This window comes from Miscanthus floridulus, chromosome 13 (assembly GCF_019320115.1).
Source record: "Miscanthus floridulus cultivar M001 chromosome 13, ASM1932011v1, whole genome shotgun sequence".
NCBI lineage: Eukaryota > Viridiplantae > Streptophyta > Magnoliopsida > Poales > Poaceae > Miscanthus > Miscanthus floridulus.
Genome location: NC_089592.1, coordinates 17,153,855 through 17,163,965, shown reverse-complemented (window position 1 = coordinate 17,163,965; position 10,111 = coordinate 17,153,855). Strand labels below are relative to the sequence as shown.

At 42.7% G+C, this 10,111-nt stretch overlaps 1 pseudogene; it reads left to right on the top strand.

The window, feature by feature from the left end:
* Positions 1-7,093: 7,093 nt before the first annotated feature.
* LOC136499118 (caffeic acid 3-O-methyltransferase-like) lies at positions 7,094-9,741 on the top strand (annotated as a pseudogene).
* The last annotated feature ends 370 nt before the right edge of the window (positions 9,742-10,111 follow it).

The window sequence follows — 10,111 nt, the reverse complement described above, 5'->3', positions numbered from 1 at the left end:
AGGATGCCTAAGAGGGAGGGTGAATTGGGCTAATTCTAAATTTCTTTGCAATACTTAAACTCTACGGTTAGCCCAATTAACCCCTTGTGCCTAGAAAGTGTTTCTATTGATCTAACACACAAAAGGTTAGCACCCTAAGTTCCAATCCTACTTTAGCATGACAATTCTAGGAATGTAAAAGACAAGAATTTAATTGCTCAAAGTAAATACTCAAAGTAAAGAGAGAAGGAGGAACACGACGATGTTTTGCCGAGGTATCAGAGAGTCGCCACTTCCCACTAGTCCTCGTTGGAGCACCCGCGCAAGGGTGTAGCTCCCCCATGATCCGTGCAAGAATCAAGTGCTCTCTACGGGTTGATTCTTCGACACTCCGTCGTGGTGAATCACCCACAACTGCTCACAACTTGAGTTGGGTCATCCACAAGCACCGTCGGATGATCACCAAGCTCTCCAATCACCACCAAGCCATCTAGGTGATGGCGATCACCAAGAGTAACAAGCATGAACTCTCACTTGACCACGACAAGCCTAATGAGAAGGGTGGATGCACACTTTGCTACTCTTGATCTCACTAATGAGGGCTCTTTGGGATTCTCAAATCTCAATCACCTCACTAGGACCTTGCTCTTCTTGGCACTCTCAAAGGTGTTTCTCAGCTGTTGGAATGAGCAAAAATACCCCCACACACGAATAAAGTATTTATAACATGGGCTAAAAAATGAACCGTTATGTGCCTCTGCGGGGTGACCGGATGCTCCGGTCATGTTGACCGGACGCGCTGGTTAGTTCACCCCAAACTCTAGTGTTTACAGTGTGACCGGACGCTGGCCAGCGTCCGGTCAGCACAGACCGGACGCGTCCGGTCGAGATTTTCCCTCTCTGGAACCTTACTGGAGTCGACCGGACGCTGGCCATCAACGTCCGGTCACTTGAGCTTTCAGCGTCCGGTTGCACCAGATGAAAACACCTCAGTCAAATGAACTGACCGGACCCTGAACCAGCGTTCGGTCAAACCGGAGCCAGCGTCCGGTCAGTATTTGACCCTCCATTCACTTCCAACTCTCGATCATACGTGAATGAAGTTTGCTCTATTAGATCTAAGGGCTATTTTGGAGCTACCTATTGCTAGTCTTAGCAAGTGTGCACCACACCTAACTCACTAGACTCACCTAGGTCAAGCTACCCGTCCATACCCTCCTTAATAGTATGGCCAAAGGAAAAAATAAAGTCCTAAACTACTCTAAGTGTCTCTTTAACTCCAAACGACACTTAGAACTAGTTCATCCTTAACCTTGTTGTCCATCCTTTAAAAACTGAAACGATTTCCATCGTAGGGGCATGACCACCTTGATTGCCCAATCGATCTCCCTTACCGTGACCTAACTTAATTGCCTCTGCAAAACACACGTTAGTCACGGTAATCACGTATTGTCATTAATCACCAAAACCCAATTAGGGGCCTAGATGCTTTCAATTATCTCCGGCTCTGATCATGGTGATTGTGATGGGTTCTTGATCTTTCCCCGGTGGAGAGCCAAAAGGTACTCTAGTGGATTGCTCATGGCTTATGTGATCCTCATCTTATGTTGGTTGTGCGGCACCCTGTTGAGGGTTTGGTGTGTGATACCAATTAGCGCGTGAACCTCTAAGTGAGTGAATCGCCACAACGAGGACCAGCTTGCCGGCAAGCAAGTGAACCTTGGTAAAAAATCATTGTGTCATCATTTGATTCCGAGGTGATTGGTCTTCAATGGTATTCATTCTTATGATTGATTGGTTCATTCCTCGACTCGGCGGTATAAACATCTTGCTCTTTCTCTTTACATTACCGCAAACTAGTTGTCAAGCTCTTTAGTGTAGCTAGTTGTGAGAGCTTGTTAGTTTAGTTAGTGTGGCTCTTTAGTTAGCCTTTAAGAGTACATTAACTTAGTGTAGTAACATAGTCATTGTGTGATTAGAGACTATAGAGACTAGAATTGTGGTAGGTTGCTTGTATTTTTAGTAGGCTAACACAACACTCGCTTCGCCCCATATTTGTCTAAGCGGTTTGCTAAGTGTTGTTGTAGAAATTTTTAATAGGCTATTTACCCTCCTTTAGCCATTAGAACCTTTCAAAGCTCTAAGCTTGTTCCGAGTACTTGGGTGGGTGAGGACGCCATAAAAATTTTCATAGAATTTGCACTGAAGCTGTCCCAAGTATCGATGGAGTTGGCTCGTAGCTTATCAAACCAGGTGAGAGGCTCGTAACTTTAGACCATATGATCCAAACATATAGAATCTAAACATGAGCTAAGAATTCTATTTTACTACTACCTCCATTCTCTTTTATAAGGCACACATGCATATCAATATTCAAACTTAACGATCTTTGACCAATAATATGACTATTTTTAATTATTATAACACAAATTTGATATAGTTAGATTGTAATTAAATCTACTATCCAATTATCATAAGTTTATAAGTATAAATAATATAAAGTAAAATAAATAGATGGTCAAGTGTACTTTGGAAGACCGTATCACGTAAAGTTGTGCCTCATAAAATGGAGGGAGTATTATCATAGACTGCTTGCTTGCATTGACCTAGTGTCTCTCAGTATGTACACACCCTCACCCTCTGGTCTAGGTCTCCGCCCATTAATTATATTGCTTCTTTTTTCGGTTCATTTTGTTTTGTGGTTATTATGAATGTACTCAGACAAATCAATTCTTAGAATCCGTGCAAGTCAATATATCTTAAGTTTGTCTAACGTCAAAGAAAAAAGTAAAAACATTTATGACATAAAAATGAGCATATTATGAAAAAAATCCATGCGATCCACTTTATCTGGCATAAGTTATAATAACATGGTCTCCTAGATTACACATTGACTATTCATTTGCTTTATATTATATTATTTATGCTTATAAATTATAATCATTGGATAGTATAATTTCTTATAAATCTAATCATATAATGTTTATATTATAATAGTTAAAAATTATTAATCTAATTATAGGTCAAAGTATTTAAAGTTTGAATCTTGATATGGATGTGCGCAGATAAATAGAACGGAGGTAGTTATATTATATGGTATATATAATGAGACTAATTTAATGTCATAAATCTTGGTGTTTTTTTTTCTAAAAATTAGGTTAAAGTTTAAAAAAATTGACTTCAGACAACTATGAGAATCTATTTATTCCGCCACAAAGAAAAGACTGAAGTTGCATAGGCTAAATACAAATTTTGGGTCAGTGAACATGGCCGATACGGCGATATGGCTGGGACGTAACTGATGGTGACGGGTGGTGGATGCTGCCTGTGATTGTGACGGTGTTAGGTGGAGAGGTGACGTGTGTGGCCAATCATTTCTCGCACCGCGCCCGCGTCGTCAGTCACGGATGCAGTCCATTTGGGGTCGGACAAAAAGGGTCTTCTTCCCCTTCTTTTCTTCCGCACGGGCAGCCAAAGGGCAGCCAGCCCACCTACCCCCCGTCCCAGGACCAGGAGAGCGAGGGCCGGAGATGGGCCCCGCATTTTGCAGGTCTAGCAGCGGCACTTGTGGTAAAAAAAGACGAGGGTTAAATTTAGGTAAAAAAATCAAATAAACTATAATTTTGAATGGATTTAATACTTACTAGTTTGAGCTAAAAATTAGACCAAATTAGCTCGGGTTGGTGAGTTAATTATTTGGTTAACAACTGGTTGGAGGCTTGGCTAAAAATTTGGTCTATCTATTAGCCCCTTGTTTGAATGGGCTAGAGTTAAATATAGCTGGCTAACAATTAGCTCTATGCATCCAAATATGTCCTTATTTGGCTAGACTATTCAACTTTTTAGCTTGACCTAAGAAAACTACTCTTTCCATTCAACGTTTTAGCTTGACCATTCAAACTGGATATATAAATGTGATTTTTCTCTGTAATATAATTTTTTAATAGCAACAAAATCATAAACTTTTAAAAAGTTTAATCCAAGAGAATAAATTTTTGGCACATAGTCAACACTTTAGTAAACAAATTATTATTCAAACCATGATTTTTGATATGGTCAAAGTTAAGGTTTCCCGTATCCCAATTCAAATCCTAAAATCATACTATCATGTATGATCCTACAACACCGAGTCGATCCCATCGTGATTCCTAATTTCATAGGGTTATGATCCTAGGTGAAAATTTTGTGCAATCTCACAAAATTAGAAGCATCCTACATAGACTAGATCCTGATCCAATGTCAGCATTAAATTAAGAACTCTAGTACTCTCTCCATTACAAATTATAAGACGTTTTGCCTTTTGTAGATACTTTGTTTTTACTATATATACATCTGGACATAACATAAGTATGTAGAAAAACTATGTATCTAGAAAAGCCAAAACGTTTTATATTTTGGAATGGATGGAGGGAGTAGATGTTATCTTTTATGTGCGTAATATATACGAGAAATCAGGATTTTTTTTTTGTTTATTGTGACATGCTAACTTTTTTATTTTTACGTAATTTGATAGATTAATGAATGTAATAATCAGCACGTGGGATATTCGAAATAATTGAGTTACAACGAAGTATCAATTAAATTGAGTTGAGTTGAAAATGGCACACATAAGTGTACTCAAGTTTACAAGATTAAATTAAATCAACGAAAATCAACACTATACACTTGAGCTTTTACAATCTATATATTTCAATTCCTAGATAAAGTATACATTCCTTTTTTATTAAAAAATCAGATAAACCATGATTTTTGGATTGATCAGTTATATTACTCGATCCTGTTAGGCAGAAAGATCATACCTGTTATTCTGATCGTGACAAATAACCTTGATCAAGCTGTGCCCACTAATAAAATGAGCAAGGAGTAATTGAGTACGAATTAAATACATACAGTAAAATAATATGGTGATAATAAAATAATCCTTCTAAAAACCCCCCACAGCTGCTCCAGTGTGTGTGCTAAGGTGGCACTAGAAGAACAGAGGAGAGAGGAAATGATGTGCAATACATTGGAGGGGTGGTGCTAGCTTGGCAAATGGTAACCTTTGGCACCTTTTGCCTTTTCTAGCACCTGGTGCTAGGAGAAAGACGAGAAAGAAAAGAGATTGAGAAGAGATGTGGAGGCTGAAGAAGAGCAGTAATTTGCACATTGGCGGGTCCCATTTAAACAGTGCAAGTAGATTTTATACATTCAGCCTGTTCGCTGGTTGGTTTCAGTTAAGGCTTATCAGTCAGCCAACAATGTTTTTCTCTCACAAAAAACCAACACCAACCAGACTTATCAGCTCAGAAACCAACTAGCGAACATGCTTATTGGCGTAAAATAGAACAAGCCAGCATCACCTGACATGGCGAAGTATAGCACCCTACAATAAAGTTTGATCAACCCGGCCGGTCCATGCATGCGCCCATCGGTGGTGTTTAAATTGAGGCAGTAAAGTTTAATGATGTCACATGAAAGTGTTTGAATAGTAATAATAAAATAAATTATAGAAGTTCTCAGTAAACCGTAAGGCAAATTTATTAAGCATAATTAATCTATCATTAGTATATGTTTACTGTAGCACCATATTATCAAATCGTGAACTAATTAGACTTAAAAAATCCATCTTGTAAATTAATTGTAATCTATGCAATTAGTTATTTTTAATCTATATTTAATACTTTATATATGTGTTCAACGTCCGATGTGATAAGAAGTTATTTTAAGAGAAAATAAAAAAGTACTCAGTCAGTAGCTCCGGCCTCCGGGCTACCTACTGGCGGGGCCACTTACTGCACCCTTCCTACCGGGCACTGCCCAAATTAAAGTCCAGCTCATCATTTTATTTCTCGCTGGATTTGTGCACAAAATTTACCAAATTCTTCGCACGTTGCAAACCCAAGCGAAAAATGGACAACGGTCGGATTTTTTTCTCTGATAAATAATAGTCCTGTTATTCAGCATTGAAAATCAAACACGCCCAGAACACCGTATGTTAGTATGTACTACATCACTGTCATGGATGGTAGATGGAGCTAGCACACACTGACTTTGTAGCTAGTGAACTGAATTTTCTCAGCGCACGCGACGGCATCACCGGTCGCAACTCACAGCCACTTCCGCTGTGGTTGGGCGAGCACATCAACAAGCGCGAATTCCTTGTGCGTCATTAAAAAAAAAGATCATAATACTCTGTGTGTCTTTGAAAAAGTTCAGCGGCCTTCAATGCTACTGCTCTAATTTTTTTTTGTGCCCTCCATGCCACTACTGTCAGTTTGGGCTCTAAGACCATCAAACTGCAGGTGTGAAAAGACAAAAATACCCTTAAGTCTAAATATGTCATTAATTTTTTGAGCATCTTAACGACTTCAAATGAAAAAACTCAAAACTAGAAAGTTATAGATCTCTTCGATATCTATAATTTTCATATAAAAATTATCTTCATTTAATTCCGTAAAAAAAAAGATACGATTTTTCTAAGATATATTAATCATATCAAATCATATTTTTTATGAAATTAAATGAAGATAATTTTTATATGAAAATTATAGATCTCGACGAGATCTACAACTTTCGAGTTTTGAGTTTTTTCATTTGAAGTCGTTAAGATGCTAAAAAAAACAATGACATATTTAGACTTAAGAGTATTTTTGTCTTTTCACAATTGCAGTTTAACAGCGTTAGAAACTGAACTGACGGTAGTAGCATGAAGGGCAAAAAAAATAAAATAAAATTAGTACAGTAACGCTGAAAATCGCTAAACTTTTTCAAAAACACATGGGTCAGTTGCGATCTTTTTAACGGCACAATTAATTCTCCCCGTCAACGAATCTCTACGCACTTGACCCTCACGCACACCAAACGCATAGATTAATCATCACCAACAAACACCAACAGAAATGGGCCCTACTTATCATCTTAATCACTGTCCATGCATTATTACGCATATCATATATAGGAGATGAGTACTTTAGTAGTTTTTTCTTAGTGCCATGCATCTTTCATGCTACATTTTCCTTCCCAAAATTAAAATTCGAAATTGAGGTGAAAAAAAAAGGAAAGCAGTTGGTAATTGCGTGTTTTTGTGCGGTGGTTGGCGAGCTCTCCGGCCCCATATAACCCCCCTCCCACCTCCTCCTTCCTCTTCGCAGCAGCACACACCGGCACTTCCCAAGCTCGCTCAGCTCCTCAAGCCCACCAGAAAAGGTCGTCTCGCTCCTTGTATCCCACCGGCCGGCCGTCGTCAGGCATGGGCTCGACCGCCGAGGACGTGGCCGCGGTGGCGGACGAGGAGGCGTGCATGTACGCGATGCAGCTGGCGTCGTCGTCCATCCTGCCCATGACGCTGAAGAACGCGCTGGAGCTGGGCCTGCTGGAGGTGCTGCAGGCGGAGGCGCCGTCCGGCAAGGCTCTGGCTCCCGAGGAGGATGGTGGCGCGGCTGCCCGTGGCGCCTACCAACCCCGGCGCGGCGGACATGGTGGACCGCATGCTCCGCCTCCTCGCCTCCTACGACGTCGTCAAGTGCCAGATGGAGGACAAGGACGGCAAGTACGAGCGGCGGTACTCCGCGGCCCCCGTCGGCAAGTGGCTCACCCCTAACGAGGACGGCGTCTCCATGGCCGCGCTCGCGCTCATGAACCAGGACAAGGTCCTCATGGAGAGCTGGTGAGTAGTTATGAGCACATCGCCCACCTCACCATCCGTAGATGAGATCAGTTGTTGCTGTTGCCGCTGGCGTGCTGCATGATGATGAGCTCGCTCATCACTACTACTAGTATTTATTTATTTTGTCATTTAATTTGTTCAGTAGAATTAATTGAGGTGCACTACTAGTACTAGCTGCTAGTAGCCATAGTAAAGTTATCCATAATATAATATTTGTCTAAAGTAAAAAAAGATTTGTTTTTTTACAAAAAAGAAAAGTAAGCTCAAGTTTTTCCTAAAATAAAAAATAGGAGTAAGATGGAAAAGTAAGCAAGGAGCACTATAGTCTCCTCCACTATCCAATGGGTGAGAGTGACACTTTGGCGAACCTTGGAGATGGCCAATAGTTGCTCTGTTCGTATGGATTTGGCTGATAAGCCATGGTCCGTTGATTGATTTTTTATAAGAGAAAAATACTATTTATTGGTTGAAAAGGTACCGCTTATAAGCCAGGATGAATAGGACGATTATTGGCCAACTCCTTTTTCCGGCCGTATTCATAAAACTGGACGGACGGATTTGACGGATCACATGGATCATGGGATTCTGAATTCCCCCAATCCAACCAACCACAGGGGTTGGAAAATGATCCACACATGCCGATCTTGGGCTGGTATTAAAGTCGACTGGTTTTGACTGATTCAGTAGTGTTTTGTGAGGAAGAATAAACTGAGATAGGGCTGACTCGGCTGGATGATTCACCAACTGATGTGAATCTTCAGACAGCCCTCCAAATTGTTTGTTTGGTGTGTGTGAAGAGGGCGTAGTAAAGAGGCGGTTGGACCACAGGGCAGGCGGCTGACCACTACTATGTCGCTGATGCTGATAGATTCTTGCCCTGTTCCTTTTAGAAACATGTACATATATCTGTAGCAGTTCTTTTTTTCAGGCAATTTTTGACTAGTTTAAAATGTTCAGACTGGACAGTGACTTGAGAATTGAGACAGAGTATGGATGGTGTTGTGTTGTATCCACAAAAGTAGCAGTTACCATGCCCATGCATATGCCCTGTTCTGCGTCATCACTTTGCTCACATTCAGAAGTAGTAACACCCCTTTCCAAAATGAACCATACAGGTACTACCTCAAGGACGCGGTGCTTGACGGCGGCATCCCGTTCAACAAGGCGTACGGCATGACGGCGTTCGAGTACCACGGCACGGACCCGCGCTTCAACCGCGTGTTCAACGAGGGCATGAAGAACCACAGCGTGATCATCACCAAGAAGCTCCTCGAGTTCTACACGGGCTTCGAGGGCGTCTCCACGCTCGTCGACGTGGGCGGCGGCATCGGCGCCACCCTGCACGCCATCACCTCGCACCACCCGCAGATCAGGGGCGTCAACTTCGACCTCCCCCACGTGATCTCGGAGGCGCCGCCGTTCCCTGGCGTGCAGCACGTCGGCGGGGACATGTTCAAGTCGGTGCCGGCCGGGGACGCCATCCTCATGAAGTGGATCCTCCACGACTGGAGCGACGCGCACTGCGCCACGCTGCTCAAGAACTGCTACGACGCGCTGCCGGAGAACGGCAAGGTGATCGTCGTCGAGTGCGTGCTGCCGGTGAACACGGAGGCCGTCCCCAAGGCGCAGGGCGTGTTCCACGTCGACATGATCATGCTCGCGCATAACCCCGGTGGCAGGGAGCGGTACGAGCGCGAGTTCCGCGACCTCGCTAAGGGCGCCGGGTTCTCCGGGTTCAAGGCCACCTACATCTACGCCAACGCCTGGGCCATCGAGTTCATCAAGTAAATACCTACACCTGCTGGAGCTGCGATGCGTGAGATTGCACACGGTGGTCCTCGTACATCGCCGTGGTCGTCGTCTTCTTCGAGTTGCGTTGCTGCTGCTGGTGCTGGTGCTCTCGCGCATGCATGATGTACTTTTGCTTAATTTTCTTACTTCATCCTGCATTCTGGCCTAGCCTGCCTCCATGGTGGCCATGCATATCTTCGGTACGTCTTGTCGAGCTCTTGCATGTTCTGGATTCTAAATTGTCGAATTTGTCTCTGCCATGTACCAGTAATGACAATCAAGGTTATATACTTACTATACAATGGCACGTTCGTTTGAACTTATCAGCAGGCTTATTAGCTATAATCTACAGTATTTTTTTTCACAACATGTCGGCGTTTCGGACCGGGGGGTCCTTAACCAACGAGTGAATTTGTGCTGCGTGCCCCTAATCCCCGATGGTGATGCAAAGAGACACAAGGTTTATACTAGTTCAGGCAATCGACGTCCTACGTCCAGTCTGAGAGATCGATCTTGTATTCCTTGCACCGGAGTGCTCGTAGTAGGGGGTTACAAGCTAGGTGAGAGAGGGAGCTAGCCCCAGGTCTCGGCGGGGGTGGTGCGAGCTGCTTGAGGCGTTGTTCTCAAGCAGCGTAGAAGTGTGTGGTTCTATTGGTGAGTTTCTCTTTCTGCTCGTTGTTCTTTCGTCCCTAG